The sequence below is a fragment of the Pezoporus flaviventris genome, unplaced genomic scaffold, assembly GCF_033815535.1.
Source record: "Pezoporus flaviventris isolate CSIRO_AGI_PZ_B2104156 unplaced genomic scaffold, CSIRO_AGI_Pfla_v1 ptg000002l, whole genome shotgun sequence".
NCBI classification, from domain to species: domain Eukaryota; kingdom Metazoa; phylum Chordata; class Aves; order Psittaciformes; family Psittacidae; genus Pezoporus; species Pezoporus flaviventris.
This window is the reverse complement of record NW_026892550.1, coordinates 91,420,107-91,437,873: the sequence shown is the minus strand read 5'-3', so window position 1 is coordinate 91,437,873 and position 17,767 is coordinate 91,420,107. Positions and strand designations below refer to the sequence as shown.

The 17,767-nt window shown below is 42.8% G+C and overlaps 1 protein-coding gene and 1 long non-coding RNA gene across 5 annotated transcripts in view; one reads left to right on the top strand and one right to left on the bottom strand.

Annotated features, from left to right (window-relative positions):
• The window catches only part of LARGE1 (LARGE xylosyl- and glucuronyltransferase 1), a 278,219-nt gene extending 276,475 nt beyond the window's left edge, over window positions 1–1,744 (bottom strand). For all 4 annotated transcript variants that reach the window (XR_009741802.1, XM_061445076.1, XM_061445074.1 and 1 more), the window contains exon 1: window positions 1,380–1,744. The gene's annotated coding sequence lies outside the window, so the exon portion shown is untranslated. The remainder of the gene's footprint in view (window positions 1–1,379) is intronic.
• Window positions 1,745–2,288: 544 nt separating this feature from the next.
• LOC133264938 (uncharacterized) lies at window positions 2,289–8,048 on the top strand. The gene is made up of 3 exons (XR_009741804.1): window positions 2,289–2,651; window positions 4,519–4,675; window positions 6,938–8,048. It is a non-coding gene; the product is annotated as an uncharacterized LOC133264938 (long non-coding RNA).
• The last annotated feature ends 9,719 nt before the right edge of the window (window positions 8,049–17,767 follow it).

Below are 17,767 nucleotides of genomic sequence, written 5' to 3'. Positions count from 1 at the left end.
CTGAGGAAGTTAAAAAAAAAATAAAAGTTGTACAAAGAAAATTAATCTGTATCCAGAAGATTTCAATAAATGAGATGTGCTGACCTATTGGCAATTGCCAGGTCTGATTTTAACATAGTACTTTGTTTAGCCCGGTGGCTTCTGTTCATTACAGCACTTAAATACTATTAAAAAAGCTAACAATGTTTAAAAGACAGTTGATTTACTGTCATTTCCATCCTGGCATCATATCTTCCAGAACACATAAATGACAATCAGTGCTGTGAAAATGTTTCCTGTAGTAATTTTAAGAGCGCTATAAAAAGCAACTACAATACATCCACAAAAAGGTAAAGACCTTATGACAACTGTTCAGATGCCTCCACGGGCTAATTTTTCAGTTAAAAAAATGCATGTCAGAGAAGAAGCAGGCTTTATTTGCTGTCTAACAGTACCTCTGTTCCAAGTTGAACAAAGCAGAAGACACTTTACTTAGGTGAAAACACAAATAAAGATCGCTTGTCTGATGCTCTACAAAGACGAGAAATCACTTGCTTTCTAAAAACAAAACTGGGCACAGCAGAAGAGCTAAGAATCTCTCCAAAGTGTTACATAAGGCACTGTCAAACTTCACATCACCTCCACAGAGGCCGCAAGTTGCTATTTTCCCTTCCTTCCCCCCCCTTGAGCAGGGATTAATAATCTAAATGACACCATCTCGGATAGGAGGCGATAGCAGAAGCCTTCCCAAAGGAGAGCCTCCTGGGCTGAAAGCTTGCTGGGGAGGCTAGAGGGGGACGGGGAAACCACCCTCCCCGTTTCACTGTCTCAGCGAAACTCCGGCTTCTCCCCGGGCCAGCGGGCAGGTCCCGTTCAGACAGCTGCCTCCCAGAGCGGACACGCCGCGGGGCGAGGCGCTCACGCCCCACGGCGTGACACCCGGCCACCCCCCAAGGCAGCAGCCACCGGCCCCGGCAGCCCCGGGCTCCTCTGCGGGACGGAGGCTCCGTCCCTCCCGCCAGCCCCGCGGCCAGAGCCCCGCGGCACAGGAACGCACCCAGCTGGAGGGAAGAGGCACGGGTGCGGTGTAAACCAGCGCCCGGTCAGACTCACGAGTGGAACGCAGTGCGAGCCAGGCAGGGAAACCTCCCTCAGCTGAGGAACAGGGGGTGTGCCCCGTTGTGCCCGGGGAGCGACAAGCGTGCCTCCGCCGGATCATCTCTTCAACTCCAGATCTGATGCGGATTAAAATCGAGGAGATAAAACCGTCACCCTCTCAGCTCTACCGGACTCGGATGCCCCCTCCCCCGGGCTGCTGGAAGGCAGACACTCACCGATTGTTCTTCGCCCTCCCCCGCCCCTCGCCTCTAAAAGCACCAGCGACCCGGCGAGGCATTTACCTTCCCCGTGTGGCTCCCGGGCCGCCGGGACGGGCGCTCAGCGCCCACTTCTCCGCACAGGCAAGCAGTCCTTCCTCCTCCTTTGCTCCAGGCGAGCAGCTCCAGCTCCGTCCCCGCCGCCCGGCGCTCCGGAGGTGTCAGCCGGCGGGTCCCAGCCGGGGCGGTACCAGCGGTTCCACTCTCCGTGGGACGAGCTGCTGGCGGCGGGAGAGGGAGGGTGGCGGGGAGGGTCGCACTCTTCCTGGGATGCGCCGCCGAAGTGGCTGCTTTCTCCTCCCCGCTCTCTCGCTCTCTGCCCGCTCCCTTCTTCAGGCTGTCCTGAGGCGCAGCCCGGACCCGTCCGTCCGTCCCGCTCGCCTCCCCCGACCCGCTCCCAGGCGGCGAGCCGCGAGGCGCACAGGCCCCGCCGGCGGCCAGAAGGACTCGGGGGCGACGGGGGATTCCGGCCCAGCCTCCCGGCCTCTCCCCGAGGCCTGATGCACGCTCTCCGCGGGGAGAGGAGGCCCTGCCCCGGCCTGGCGGGCGGCGAGCAGCCCCGGGAAGGTCACCGGCAGCGTGGAGCAGAGCACGGAGAGTCTCCCTCCGGCACCGCCGCGGTCGTTGTTACTGCTGCCGGCCCAGCCTCAGCGGCCGCTGGGTGCCGCGCTCCGCCCGGGCTCGCTCCGTGCCAGTGCCCGGCGGCCGCCTCCGAGTCTGAGTGCCAGGGTGCCCCCTTCCCCTTCCTTCCTTCCTTCCTCCCTTGCCTCCCGCCCCTTCCCCGCTGCCAGCCTTCCCCCGCCGGCTCTCTCCGGCGCCCGGTGCCAGGCTGCCCCCTGCGGGTCTCGGTGCCGAGGCTGCCCGCCGCCGGCGCTGTGCCCGGCCAGCCGGGGCGAGGGTGGCCGCCGCTGCCGTTCCGCGGGTGCCGGAGCGGGCTGCCCGCCGCCGCTCTACCCCGGGCTCAGCGGCAGCTGCAGTGACTGTGTGCCTGTGTCATGTCTGTGCCTGGGCGGGCGGAGGCGCGGGGCCGAGGCGGAGCCAGCCCGCTGACACGCCGCCCAGCGACAGGCGCCGAGAGCCCAACCAGCGGCTGCCGCCAGCGCGGCCGGCCCGCCCGACCGCGGAGCGGGGCGCCGCGGGTCGCTACACCTGGGCCCAGGACAGCGAGCGCGTCCCGCGGGAGGGCAGTGCGAGGGGAGACCCGGCTCCGCGCCCGCCTGCCTCCGCCTGCCGAGCGGTGACCCCAAGCGCCGCAGCTGAGCGCACCGTCCCGGCCGGACGGCGGAGCGCGGTGTGGTGAGTGCGGGGAGAGCGAGGGACGGCCCTGGCCCGGCCCTCGCCTCAGGCAGCGGAGGGGCGGGGTGCCCGTCACGCCGGCGAAGCGGTGCCCAGCCTTCAAACGTGAGCGCTCGGCGGTGGGAGACCTGGCTTAATAGCACTGATAGTTGACACGTCAGAACTGAGTACCACGGCTTTGCACTTAAATGCGGCGGAGCGTGTCCCGGTGTTGTTTCCCTGTGTGCTGGTAACTGCTGAGAGTGAAGTAATAAGTGCACCTTCTGTTTGATTGCTTGCTTGTTTGTTTTCCGTGGGCATAGGACAACGCTCTTTTTGTCTTATGCATAATTTTTCTTCAACTTCCTTAGCGGTGTAAAGTGGGTCATTGCAATCCGTTATCATGCTAAGAGGACCGTGTGATAAACTCTGTATGTGTGTGGATGCAAAAGAGTGCCTGAGATTTGGGGAGGACTGCAAGGAGAACAGAAATGAGAGGAGGGGAGCAAATGTGTATACAGTCCTATTCTGAAAGGCATTGATGCGTTCTTAGAATGGAAGAGGAAGGAAAGTATACATGTGCTTTGAGTAGCAATGTAAATAATCAGAAGTAGAAATAATAGGGATACAGATTGTATCAGTATTGTTTTCTTCTTCCAGAAGGATAGGGGGATAGTTTAAGAGAAAAATGTTATTCTATAAAAGATACCATAGATGCTAATTCTCTTGTTACATCAACTTCTTAAATCCTATAACTTATTCAAAAGTCTCTTTAACATGGGCAGAAATTATGTTTTGCAATATGTGGTACCAAAATATTGTGAATGCTGGAATAGGTTCTCATGGCAAGATAGTATTTGCCAGACTTAATTAAAGGCATTGGTCCATCAAGTGTAGTATTCTGCTGCCAGCAGTGCCCACTTCCTGATGCTTTAGTCAAGAGTCGTGTCTGATGAACTGAAGTGAATCATGAAGTTGAACATGCCAGTGATATCATGTGTTACTAACTGCAAATGTTGATATATTATGACAAGTAGGAAAGTATTTTAGGAAAAACAAACAAACAACAAAAAAAAAACCCGATAGCACAAAACCTCTGCATATCTGTAAAAAGCACTTAATTCTGATATGAATGATTTTCTGGAGAAGCTGTTGTAACACGCAGATTGGTTTCTATTGTGCTAGTTATTTTCATGAGCAAATCAAAGTCAGAAGTGAGCTGTACTGTAGTGACTTATTCTGTCCATTCTCCTAAGTGAAGCTAAAGGATCAGCCTTCATGTAATAATGTTTTCTTGCGCTGTTGAAAGATTGTAACTGCTTTGGTGACAGACACAATGAATGAATTGCTGGGGATGTAAGGAGGAGGAAACAAGATTTTGTATACAGCTTTATTATTAATAAAACCAGATTGTCTGCTGCCTGTTACTGGAATTCTCAGCAGTTCCACATATTTTAGTCTCATGCGATGTCTTAAAATTGTCTAGCAAATTGTCAGAGTCTGACCCTACAAAATACTGAACAATTTCTGTATGTTCTTATCTGCTACTGGAGAACGCAACTTTCAGCCCCCACAAAAATTCTTAGAAGCAGCATGGATTATTAAGATTGTCAAATGTACTGCCATTCCCAACAAATATGGAACTTCACACTGAAACAAAATGTCTTCACACTGAAACAATTGCTCTGCATCTGTCAAGGTGGTGACCTACTCACAAAATGGTCAACAGTTGTCCAAACCCAGAGCAGCATTTGTCAGAAGCTCCAGTTGAGAATAATTACCACTAGCTAACAAAATCCAACAAGGACAGGAGGAGGGACTACCTGTGAAGATACAGTTTTTCAGAAACTGCGTTTATAAGCAAGTAACCTTTTCATATTCATCATAGAATAGCTCCATCAGTCTTTGTCCTTGAAAATCTTGAAGTGGCAATTGCTTTGGACATAGAGAAAACAAGCAGTGCAGAAGGATCCTTATGCCAAGGACAGCTAGAAGAAAGGAGATGCAAATATTTGCACTTCAGATTTCATTCAGCCAGAAGGAAGGTTTCTCTAGAAGCTACTCAAGTTCTAGAGTGAGAGGTCTACTTACAATAAAAAAAAAAAAAAATAAGCTAAACCTAAAGTATATAGCTTTTAAAAAAAGTGGCAGTTATGTAAGTTTGAAAAGGTCAAAGCTTTAACAGTCCTATTATTAAAAAATTACATAAACCAGATCTTTATGATAGGAACAGGTCAATTTTGAGGTAGTGTTATATGATCAAGTTTCACTGATGTAAAATTATCACACAACCATTTGGTCTCCTTTTTTCCTAATAACAAGAGATAAAGGCATAAACGTAAACAACTTCAAATGGGTTGTGATGCCTTCGCCAGAACAACAGTAAGTAAAATAGGATTAAGTCTGTTTACAATACCCCAAGCACATGCTGTCTGGTTTTAATGAAAAGAACAAGATTATTTCTAATATAACAATTTTATGTGAAAGAGAGGTGTAAGGTGCACAAGTATTCAAACTTATAGAAGTGCATGAAGTTCATTTCCCATTTAACACCAGTGAAGTCCTTTTTACGTTCTTCAAGTTGCTTTGTTGTTCTAGCTGAATTCAACCACTACGAGGTCTTTTGAGGAAAAAGACGGTGCTTTGTTCAAGAGGTGACTGGAAAGTGCTTTACTGCTCTAATAGTGCATTATGTGCCAGCTGCAATTGAAGCTAAACCATTTCTGAAAACCAGGAGGCTGTTCTGTCCCCATTCCTCCATACCTGGGCTGATGCTGCTGTGTCACATTCAACAAACAGGATAAGGGGGGGGATGGCTTTAAGCTGTCAAGAGGGGAGATTTAGATTGGACTGTTCTAGAAATTCTTCCCTGTGAGGGTGATGAGGTGCTGGCACAGGTTACCCAGAGAAGCTGTGGCTGCCCCATCGCTGGCAGTGTTCAAGGCCAGGCTGGATGCAGCTTTGAGCAACCTGGTCTGTGGAAGGTGTCCCTGTCTGTGGCAGGGGTTTGGAACTAGATCTTTAAGGTCCCTTCAACCCAAACCAGTCTGTGATTCTATGACAAAGCTAAGTTCTCCATGACCTGCTTTTGTTTGGAGCTGATAACCACTTTTCATAAAATCAGCCATTCAGGGTGTTCTGTTGAGGAACAGAAACTCAAATCTGATTTAGCTAGCTGGATGGATGATGTTAAATGATCCACTTAACACAGAAGGTTATGACTCTTTGTTTACAAATTGCCACTCTTACCTTCTGGATGCTAAATAGCACAACTGTAAATAGTAACAGAGCATGAAGAGCAAGACCAAAAGTCTGAATCTTCAGATTCTTGTTATCATCTGCCACTGCAGTAAATACAGGACTACCAGGCTGCCTAGCATCTTTTGTAGTATGACTAGAAATAAGTGAAATTTAATCTACCCAGGGAAAATAAAGTGGAAACTCTGTTACATATGCTTTCCACAATGTGCAGTAAATTAAAATTTAATGGAGATTTTTCTGTGTGTCTAACAGAAAAAAGAGAAGTCAACAAAACCTAAGAAAGTCAGAACAAGATCCAGATTCTCTGGGGTTGTAGGAACTGGTAAAAAATAAAGACTGGTAAACTGAGTGCCTTTAAAAGACTACAAAATATCATGAAACGAAAAAAATTAAGAAGTCATTATTAAACCAGAAATTATTTCTTTTTTTATGCCAAAATAGATTTCAAACAATAAACGTTCTGTGTTAACTTATTTTGATTTTCATATGGATTTCTCTTAGGATTCAGTTGTACTTCTCCACACAAAAAGGTAAACATACATAATAGAGTCTTAAATAATATTATACCCTATATCGAAGAAAACGTGAAGGAAAGGGGTATTTGCCTGTTCGTTTACTTTATGTCTCTGACAGAACTTCCTGTGGATTTTCATGAAGTTAATCTCATTTCAGGTTGATAGTTCTTTGAGTTTGGACCTACTGTGATCAAGTCAATCCTGTACTTATAGAAAAAGTTGATAATTCTTTTGTTAATATGACTTGTATAACTCAGAAAAGACTTTATGATTTACTCCATAAAGTCAATGCCAATGTTTCCAGATCTCTTAGTCATACATAACTGCATGCTAAAAACCAACCAAACAAACAAACAAAAAGTAACAAGTGCTGTGTCTGAAATTTCTCCTGTGTTTTTGTTCTTTTATTTATTTGGTTTGGTTTTTTTCTTTTACAAAGGAATCTTCACACCTATGCTGTTTGCAGTCAAATTCTGGGTAAACTAAAGTAGCATAACTCTTCTGTATCAACAAGTATCAGTCCCTTTACAGAATCTTCTGGAAAAGAAAAGCAGCATTGTACAGCCTTTAAAATAATCTAAAACTTCACTGTCTATGAAGATGAAACTGACCCAGGTACTCTAAAGACTAGATCAAGGTATGTTAAGCTCAGTGGAGAAACTGCACTGGTTTCACTGGTATTCAGTCTAAACGATCCTTTATGTCCCAGTCTGTGTTCTTGGAAAAAAATACATATACACGTATATACATACACACACACATTTATGAAGTTCTTTTTTAGTAATTGTTTCTATTTGACTGCTTTACCTCACTCCCAATCAAATAGTGGATATATTGTCTCTCTCTTGTTACTCTTTCTTTTGTTGCACTTCTCTGTTTATTGCCCTGTGGTATGAATGCTAAATAAGACCATGAAAAGCCTTAGATGAATTGTAGATCTGTATAATTAATACCTGCTATCCTTTCTAGAAGTATTAAAGCACAGGATGTATCACTCCTCTGCTCTTATCTTAACACATTTCAAATTTAATTCATCTAAAGACACTTTTCACTGCTCTGGTAAAAAAAGAGGATACTCTACCTGTTAAAAAAAAGACCTATCGTTTCCATTAGAAGTACCTGTCTTATGCATGGAAGGTTGAATTGTTTTCAGAATAGCTTCATTAACTTCTGAAAGTGTTACCAATACAGGCCTCCCCAGAGCCAGGATGCTAATTGGAAGGAAAACTGTCGTTACAGTAGCTCAAGAATTGTGTCTTCTTTAAGAGAGCAAGAAGGCTCATTCAATCACTGCCAGAGTGTTTCTGCCAGAAAGGAGGAATAACTGCCGGTTATATGAACTCAGAGAATACATGTGACAAATGAGTTATTCCCACACTGAAATAGCCTCTTCAGACAACCAACAACAGTAAGTCTAATAATGATTAAGGAAACAATGTTAAGTTGTCCATCAAGTTTCATGCCGTCTGAGCAATGATCTTTGTGGCCAGCATCATCTGTTAGCTCCTATGTCCCCAGCTAGGTGGGTTAGGCATGTTTGGAGGGTGCCATATGAATTCTTGGATTGCTTCCTTATGCAGCCAGAGTATCAGTAGTAACACGTCTGGCATTTGTCACATTTATGCTGATTTTATTTTAAAGCTCATGTAAGCCTGACAAAAAAAAAAAAAAAAAAAAAAAAAAAAGAGAAAAAGTCTGTACAGGGCTGAAGAGTAAGTGTAAATGTAAAATGTAAACAAAATTAAACCAGATAGATGAATGATAAAAACATAGATCCTGTTACAAACTAATGCATGATAGCAAGACTTGTTAAAATAACTTTAAATTGTATAGCAATGGTCAGGCTTTTAGACTGTATAAAAAAATGCCTGAATTTAAAAAAGGCACTGTGGGAAGGAAATTACCCCAGACTTACTGTATTTTTTTGACCAAAATAAGTGACCATAATTATCAGTCAGATCCTAGAACTTCCATGTTTTTTCCCAATGAGGGCTATTCTTTTAAATATTTTCTAGAGGATTTCTCTATAAAGCAGAAATGCATTATAGCTGCTACTATTCAATGAAGTGATAAAATAAAACCCATATCCTGTCTAATGCCTCAGGCTTATTTGCTTTACAGCCATCACAACAGTAAGACTGCCCAACATGTATCTTTTCTGGCAGTTTAACAAAATTGACAGAAGAAAGTCCACTTTCATGTCCTTGTCAGACAAAAGCACGATGGAAATATATGTACATGCATCTGACTATAAACAAGGAGCATAGTCTGAATGGCCAAGCATACAAAAAATGAACTCATTCAGTGGCCGCAAAGTGATTGCGTATCTCACAAGTGTGCTGTGAATAAACTAAAATATTTCTTTGCCGGAGCTATGATGTGACTGTGAGCCGCATCCAGCTCTCTGACCAAGACTGTCAATGCTAAAGAAAGTTTCTGTGTTCTTGCTGACATTTGAGAAGTTGTGAGCTATGATCTGGACTTGCTACGTTGTAAAAGAATAGGAAAGGTCACCCCATCTCAGCAGTAAAAATGTCAGTAACAAAAGGATAATCCTCCTCAGTCTCAACAGCAGTTACAGGGAAGTTGATGCTAAGGTCGAGCAACAAGGCAAGACCAATATTAGTGCCAGTGAACCTGTCAACATTAAACACCTCTTTTTCAGAGTACTTTAACGCTTCAGTATTCTGTGCTTCAGACTCTATCTTGACACATTAGGATTTTTTTCATTGATTCTTAGGTGAAACTAAAGCTGTCAGACATACTAGAGGCCAAGCAGACAAGGTCAGACCCAGAACAAGGACTGTCCTTCAGTCTCTGAAGGTTACATTGAAGGAATCCAGCAGCAGATACAAAAAAGCCCAACCAGTGCAATAGATATTTTATGTTCCGTGTGTGTAACTGAATTTCTGAGCTGGGAAGCCTGTGCTGGCATTGCTACTTACTCTAAAACTGAAGTTTGTTTCAGATGGTGGTCTGAGGAAAGGAGTAGGCTTTTACTACCATGGATGACTGGAATTCATAGTTCCTGCAGCACCTGAAAGAAATGACCATACAAAGCAAAGTTTCCAATGAAATCAGCATGTGTTTAAGTCAGTTAAAAGAAGAGAGGGAAAATAATTTTAAACATCACTTCTCCAACCAACACACAAGATCTCAGTGCTGGAATTGGAAATTACACTGGCGTGGTGCCTTTGCCCATATTGAAAATACTTCCAAGTGTGCTGCCTTATTGATCCTATGCTAGCTTGATATTACAGCAGTTCCAATGGGAGGGAATACGTTGAGATTTTAACAGTACCAAACTTGATGCCAATGGCTTTTTGAGACTTTTTCTCACCTTCAGGATAACTAAGTGCAAAATAGATGCAGCCAAGATTAGTACTGTATTTCCTTACCTTCTTCCAGATCAAGGTAAAAAAGATACCATTCCTTGAGAATGAGCTTTATGCCAAATACAGTGCTAGCTTTGCTATGGCAATTACTAGGCTGTAATATAGGAGTCTTACCCCATTTATATCAATTAGCTCATTGAAAGGAAGGACTAGTTGTAAGACTTCTTTCTGCAGGATAATCTGTGACAAGTCTGAGATGTGGTGGGCCATGTATTACTAGATGCTCAGCAACTTTTTGGAGCCTCAAAACTAGTGTTGGATTAAGCAATTTTCTCAGAATTCTTCTAGAGAACAATGCCATCAGTGTGTGAACATTTTTTTTAAAAGTATTTTACTTATGTAAGACATTAAAAATCCATATGTGCTTAGTAGAGAGTCAATAAAAGGGAAGAGCTGCACCCTTGAAGAATCTATACCCAGAAGGTGAGCTCAAACATCTTCCTTGACTAGTCTAACACAGCAGCTAAGAAAGCTCACTCTCCTTTGATTTGTTACCAGGCTTTGCAGCTGCTGATACCCAACAGCAAATTGTTTTGTTTTTTATTATTTTCTTTTATGTTGACACTGCAGGAACAAAAATTAGTTCTTCTAAAGTGGTTACCCCTCTCTGATCAAGCCCATATAGGGATGGATACAGGAATTAACAATGGTGACTTTATTTCTTCCATAGGAGCCAGAAGGAGAACGAAAGAGATTTGATGGGGAGTTGGGATACAAGATGAAAACCAGGATTATCTGGATGAAGAAATCAGATGTTTTTAAGAGAGATGAGTATCCTAAAAAGTGCTGTGAAGTCTGCACTTGACCTTTTTGCACACCAAGTGAAGTAAGGGTCTGGTAGAAATCACTCTGTGATCATATAATTAGGAATTGTATCATAATGTGGAAAAAAAATGGGGTGTCAAATTCTGTTTGCATACAAGAATTTTGTTATCATTTCCTAACTTTGTGTACTTGAGTTTGCAACCACAGCAATGTTCTGTTAATGTACTTTCTGTGTGTAAGGCTGGATATTACAGAAATAGGATGGAGATGGAGTCTAGTGAAGTTTGTTTCTTCAAGCTTGTACTGATTGCATTGCTGATAAGTGCCTATATGAACAGGAAGGTTTTTTCCTTAGTTTCTTTCTAGTGATGACATTTATAGAAAAAACCTAATAGGCACAAATAAGAGTCAGATGCCTAGATGGTTTTATGCCATTGAAGTTCTCAGAATGCTACGACACCCCAAACAGTTTATATTTAATGTAAACTACAGTTAGAATAGGATTCTGCCATCAGTTTTGTGGTTTCCTCCCTGAAATAATACAATAGGTATTCTCCTTTTTGAGCATTTTGGAAGAAAGTGGGGCACTAATGAATTACTTTTTTTTGAAGAATATTTTGACAGTGTGAGTGTAATAGAGTGTGAACAGGAAGATAATCCTATCTACCAGCATACTCATGGGAAAGGCTTAGATGCAGGTGACACCTGCACAACAGATTGGGTGCTAGCAGATACAGCTGTCATTGTTTGATTTCCGTCTATCTGCACTACTACCTCAGAAGATCAGTTGCTTTAAGTACTAGTAATCAGGTGCACATGATTGTTTTGATAATCTCTCTCACTACTCTTGAGGAGATTTAGACTCAGAACAAAGAAAGTTGTGGCCTAACTTCACGTGACAAAAAGTTGAATCCAGCAGAGGTGTAAGCAGAGCATACTGTCTTAAGACAGCAGAGGGCTGATTTGAAAGAGGAATGACACCAGATGAATTATGTTCCAATTGATTTTCTATGACCTATGTTCCTTCTGCTAGGAAAGGAGGTATCCTTTGGCAAAATAGTAATCTTCAGTTTTCTCTGCTGCAAAGAATAGCCTCAGAAGAAGGGCATGCTTTAAGCCAATAGTCACAAAATGTTTGGGTTGGCTAGAGAGCCTGATACTTCACAAATATGCCTCAGATATGCAGTGCAATAGATTTTCAGCATAGTGTACATCTCTGATGTAACTGATGCTTAACATGATACTTCAAAGGCATCCTGTGAAGAAAATTTCAGTAGACCCAGTCTTTAGCCTGTCCTCAGGGTAGTTGTGCAGTTCTGCACCAAGTGAAGTGAGAAAGTGGCACTTTCTACCCTAGAATCTTAACATATATTGGACTGATTAATATCCCTTGAGTGACAGGACTACACAACAAGGTCAGTAGTCCCACAACTCTATACTTGCCAATTAACATTAATGCTGTGCTGGTTTTGGCTGGGGTACAATTAACTCTACCTGAGCCAAAACCAGAACAGATGCAAACATATAGATATCTTTTCCTTTTTGATATCTTCTTCTTCTCTTACTTTTGTAAGCAAAAGCTTAAAACTCAGTAGAGAATGTCTGCAGACTGGGATCAGTCTTTTTCTGGAGACTGTAGATGGTTATCTCAAAACCGTGTGTCAACTTCTTTGGGGGCTTGGAACTAGATGATCTTAAAGTCCTTTCCAACCCTAACCATTCTATGATCCTATGATTCTTAGCAGGCTGCAAACTGAAAGCAATATGCATGCTTCCATTAGTGTGTGTCATTTTACCAGCGACAAAAAGATATGGATGAAGTGGTAAGAGTAAATGCAGGAGGACAAGTAGTTAATAGAAATTGCTAAGAGGTACTAAAAATATCCTGTCCCCACCAGTTTATATTCACACCTACTCCTCTCTGAGCAGGAAAGAGAAAAAAAGAATTTTCCATCTTCAGCTTTCAAAACTTTTCCTGTCTCTTGGGTACTGAGCACCAAATCTTCAGCTGGCAGATGCTGGCAGACAGTGCTGGAACCTTACCAGATATCTGAAGGATTCATTTTTCCACACCAGACTACTGGCTTGAGTGTCAAAATCCTAGATGACTCTCAGAACTACTTGAGGGCAACCAATCACATTTGCATGGGGACCTTTCACAGTGTTGTCAGCCTGACATGGCTAAGATGGTAGCAGAGCAAACCATTTTGCAGATAAGTGTACACTTCATTCTTCAGCCTTTTCCTGTTACCAACTCTGTCTCCAGTACTGCTGAGCAAACCTGCTGCTTTCACGAGACTGAGGCATTAGTTCCTGATAAACTGCATCAGCTGTACATTGGCTATTTAAACCTGGGGGATGACAGTGTCAAACCAAACCAGACACCATAACTTACACTACAGTGTGGACGTGGAGGGCCTGTGAGCAAAAAGGAAGGAACCAAAGAGTTGCAGCATGTACTTAAAAAGTTTAGGTGAAATGGACACAACAGTACACAAGGCTGTAATGAAACGAGTGGAAACATGGGCACAAATGTCTTTTTGACTGATTAAGGTTGTTAATGAGAAAAATTACATAGCTTCTAACTGGCATGCATGTTAAAACATCTGCCCCAAACAAATGGAAATTAGATAGGATTCTGAACATGCTGTGTAACATGAGTCCAAATGAACAAGACTCGGAGAGGATATTACAAGTGAATTTCAGTAGTCACTGCAAATTATCTCAAACAGGTTCTTTCTCTTTACTTGTTTTTGTCAAGCTGCTGGAGCTCAGGAATTTTCCAGAGGCTGTTGCAAGTGCTGTGGCTCGGTGGGAGACTCTTTGTCTCTGTCTTGAGTGGGAGACTGAGATGCTTTGGGACAAAACTGAAGATCCCATCTCTAGCCTTAGTGAGGCACTAAAGACTATGGGTGCTGAGACCACAACTCCAAAAGAGCTATACAGACATACCAAACATTGCATATGGACAGTTTTCCAGAGAAATTAAGATAGCTTTTATAGGAATATGCAAACCTTTGCAGCAGACTAGGACTAGCCAAGCTATGGTCCAGCAGGCTGCTTTGGCTGTGCCAGGGCTGTGGAAAAGCCACGATGGCTGTGGAAAACCAGGACTGCAGCACTTCTGAGCTATGACTGTAGGTCATAAGAGAACAGGCAGGATGTCTGGTGTGATATCCGCTGCTCGGTTTCAGCAGCCTCTCCAGCAGTGCTGTGCCCAGCAACATGCTACCAACTCTTTACAAGTTGCTGGAAGTGGACACTTTCCACATGGTCTACCGCCTGTCTCCCTGCAATTCCTTTCTCGTGGCAATAGCAGCCCCATCCTTAGTCTGCTTTAGGGCAGAAACATTGAATTTTTACATATGTTGTTAAGAAGTGTTGATCTGGCTCTGCTTTGCAGGACTGGGGCTTAAATGTATATATCGGAAATCCCATCTGATTTAATTATAAAAACTGGTGTGCCCTGTTCACCTTTTTGGTAGGTTTTGTCAAACAAGCAAACAAAAAAGGCAGCTTCTTAAGTAATTCTGAATGGCTGAAGGTGACCCAGTTTGGGACAATACAGGAACAGAAGGTGAATAAAAATCCAGTGTGCACGATCCATTCATCATCATTCATCAAGATTATTAGGTAGGATTGCTGCATATATTTGTACACTTAATTGCTTCCTTTTTTTTTTTATTCTAGGAGAAGTTTACTGCATTTTTCTCTATCAAGAAACACTGCAAAAAGGTATTACTCTTAGCAGTTCTGGGTGAGAGAGACGTTGTTTCATACAGTGCTATACACATTCATTACAACTAAACTCACAACCTTTTTAAAAGCAACAGCCAAAAGAACACCCCCTTCCTGAGTAGGCAGATCCATAAACTCTTTAAAACCTTATCTCACATTCACATACACACAAAATAAAGGTTTGCCTGTGTTCTGAACTGTGAGACTCAGTGAATGAGTAATACAGAATCCTCTCTTAGAATTGCAGGGTCTCTGCTAAAAACACACGAAGTATGTCTCATCAGGCACTGAATCTCTCTACTGATTTTGGCAGGAATCTGCTCTGTTCCCCTACACTTACAAGTCCCTTTATTTGAAAAGCAAAACAATAAAAATAAAAGAAAATCAAACAGTCTGGATAGATTATCACATAAGTATTTGTTACAGAGAGAACCAAAAAAACCCAAAAGATGCATTAGTAAAGAAGAACTAGTTAGGTGGAATCTACTACTGGTGTTATGAAAACATTGCTTTGGGAAATAACTTCTGAAGTAGTCATCTGTATGTGATACAGAGCTAGTTTTTCAGCTTGACACATATACTCTTCGGAGGGGAAAGAAAGAAATCAACCTGACTTCTGTATTTCTGTAGTTCTAAGAACCTCTTTTCTAAATTTATGATCTATTTACTTCATCTGTTTTCAGAAACCCTTGATTTGTTAAAGCAGCAATTCGTGGGTACAAGTGGAAACATTTGGGCAGTGGGAGGGAGTAGAAGTTAGCCAGAATAAAGAACAGTTGTATGGAGCACAGACAAGGCACTAAAGAACTTTGCTACTTCTTTCTTGGTTTCTCTTCTTTTTTCCCCTTTTATGGCTTGCGTTGGTGGTATTCACAGTCTAAAATCTTTAACTCACTGTTAATGCTGTTTCTCATCTGGGAATATGTACATTTAGATGCTCATACTGTTGTAGGCATTGAAAATTAGCAGCCTTTTTTTACACTGCTTTTCTATAAAAAGCACAGGGAATGCCCATAAGAGGATCGTTTCCTTTAGCAAAAGACAAAACCTGATTAGAACATTATGTAATCTTAATGCACTTTTGGTATCTAAGTCGGAACTCAGCTCTTAAGATGCTGGTGATAACAGCGTGCTGGAAGAAGTAAAATTGCCAGCTTCATTACTTTTTCATGGGTTGTACAGACCTCATGGGTATTGCTAGATGAGAAGAAACACACAGGACAGAAAGAAGGATGGCTGCCAGCAGTAAAAGAGTCAGTGTTGCTCCCTCCTCTACAGCTATGACAAAAAGCCAATGCTCCAGCCATAAGCAGGAGCAGGTTGGTGGAGGATTAGGAACACTGATAGACACCTGGCCTCCAGAGGAGGTTGGGAATGTCTAAGGAAGAAGTTGGTCTTTGAATGCAAGTCCTCAAAAGTAAATAAATAAAAATAAGCATTAATAGCATGGGGGGGGGGGGGGGGGCAGAGGGGAGGAGGGAAATGGGGAGATTGCAGTGTGGTGAAAGAAAAGGTGGAGGGAGACAGTGGAGCCAGAGACCTATGCACAGACAAACACAAAGGATAAAGTGAAAAGAGATACTGGTGTTTCAGAGAACTCAAGGAAGTAAATAAAATGAAATCTGGAAGAAAATCAGAGAGAAAAAGCAGGGAAGACTAAAAACATCTTCTGAATTGCAGCCCACAGATTTCCCAGTGCACTGAATGGCTAGCTCAATAAAGCTCATCCAATTTGTGGAACACTGAAAATACCTTTAGTTAATTTTTTAACCTCCTCCCTGGAAATGCAGTACTCTTTCTATACCACTGAAAAAGTGTCTCAAAAGTGGAAGTAGTGATTAATTTGGCAAGTAATTAACTATTGAGCCCAACTGTCCCATCAGTGGCCAACTTGAATAGAGAGACCACTGAATATGATGACAGGCAGTGAAACATTAATGGGTAAAATAATGCTAATCCTACAGAGGTTAAATGGGAATGACAAAACAGCAATACTGCCCACTCTAAGCTTGTGCACTAAGGAGGTGTAGTCGGGCAGTCTCCAACTGTTACACGCCAAAGCAGAAGTTACAAGTAAAGGGCTGAGCCTAGCCCTGATCTGATCTCGTTTAAAAAGGAGAGGGCATTTTATGACTATCCACTCTGAGTACAAATGAACTTAGAATTTAAGCAACAGCTGATATATTTGATTTATAAATACAGTGTAGACAACAAGCCCTAATTTTTTGAAGAGTTCTTTTCATCTTTCAAGGAATCCTGCCCCCTTTTACTATCCAATATGGATTATGCTGAAAGTAATTTCCTCTATTAAATGTCAGCATATCCAGTAAATGCATTAACATCTTATCTAAGCAGATTGTCCTAAGAGATTTTAAAATGATTGGTACATTTTATAAGCAGGAAGGGTCTTTAGAGATGTCTGTTTATTTTGGTTTCCTGTTAATTTGGCAAGGACTGAAACACTAGGCTTCATCACAGACCAAGACTCCCAGACAGGATGAACTTCTGATGAACATTGACCACTGAGACTAATAACAGCTAATTGTGGCAAATATTTCTCCCACATCAGCACTCACAGCTCTTCACACAACACACACACACACAATATTTGCAGCTGCTTTTGTACCTCCCTGTAAAATGATGAATCCCCACCAACATGCAAATGAAAATACTGCCTTTACCATAGCACCAAGGTCTCATTCTGCTTCAAGCTTTATTAACAGAAAGGTGGTTTGAAAATAAAACCAACCACATCAACACGGAAACACCAAAGCAAAGTAACCTGGGAGAAGAGCTTTGGCTCAGCTGTTGTTGGCTTCTCTCCTAAATATTAAATAACAGAACTTAGCTCTAAATAGAGAACTTTCTCCTAAATATTCAAAGCCTAACAGTCCACATCTGCCTCCAGCGGGCAGCAGAAGGTTCTGGCAGGTTCCAGTCTCTGCTATGAATCTGAGGCAGCAAGAGGTTCCTGTTCATTTGTCACGCCCAGTCTGAGGTTCAGCTAAAGATTTTTGTGTTATGAGGGTTTCACAGCCCCTCATGAAACATTTGAATTGGCAAAAGGATATTGCAGAGTTTTCAATGCAAAATTAGACCGGATAAAATTGCGCAGGGAGCGTTTTTAAGAGAAAGAAAAATTAATGTCACGGGGTGTTAAAGTCCTCAGGGAGAGAAAGTTGGAAGTGGAGCTCTGTGGCTTCAAAGGTCTTTCTTTGGAAATGGCAACTTATTCCTTGAACAATGCAGCAATAAACCAGCTGGTAGGGAGGGGTGATGCCAAATGTTGCAACGTCTGCATCGAGGTAGGAGGGGAGCAGATGAAATAAAGGGAACGTGTTCCGCTATAATAGCTAGAGGAATATTATTTCAGAAAATAAAAGCATAATTTAAAAAAAACTATTTTTTTTTTCCCAGCACACTTGAAACTGGAGGTTAATGTAGAGCTCTACGGTCTCCCAAA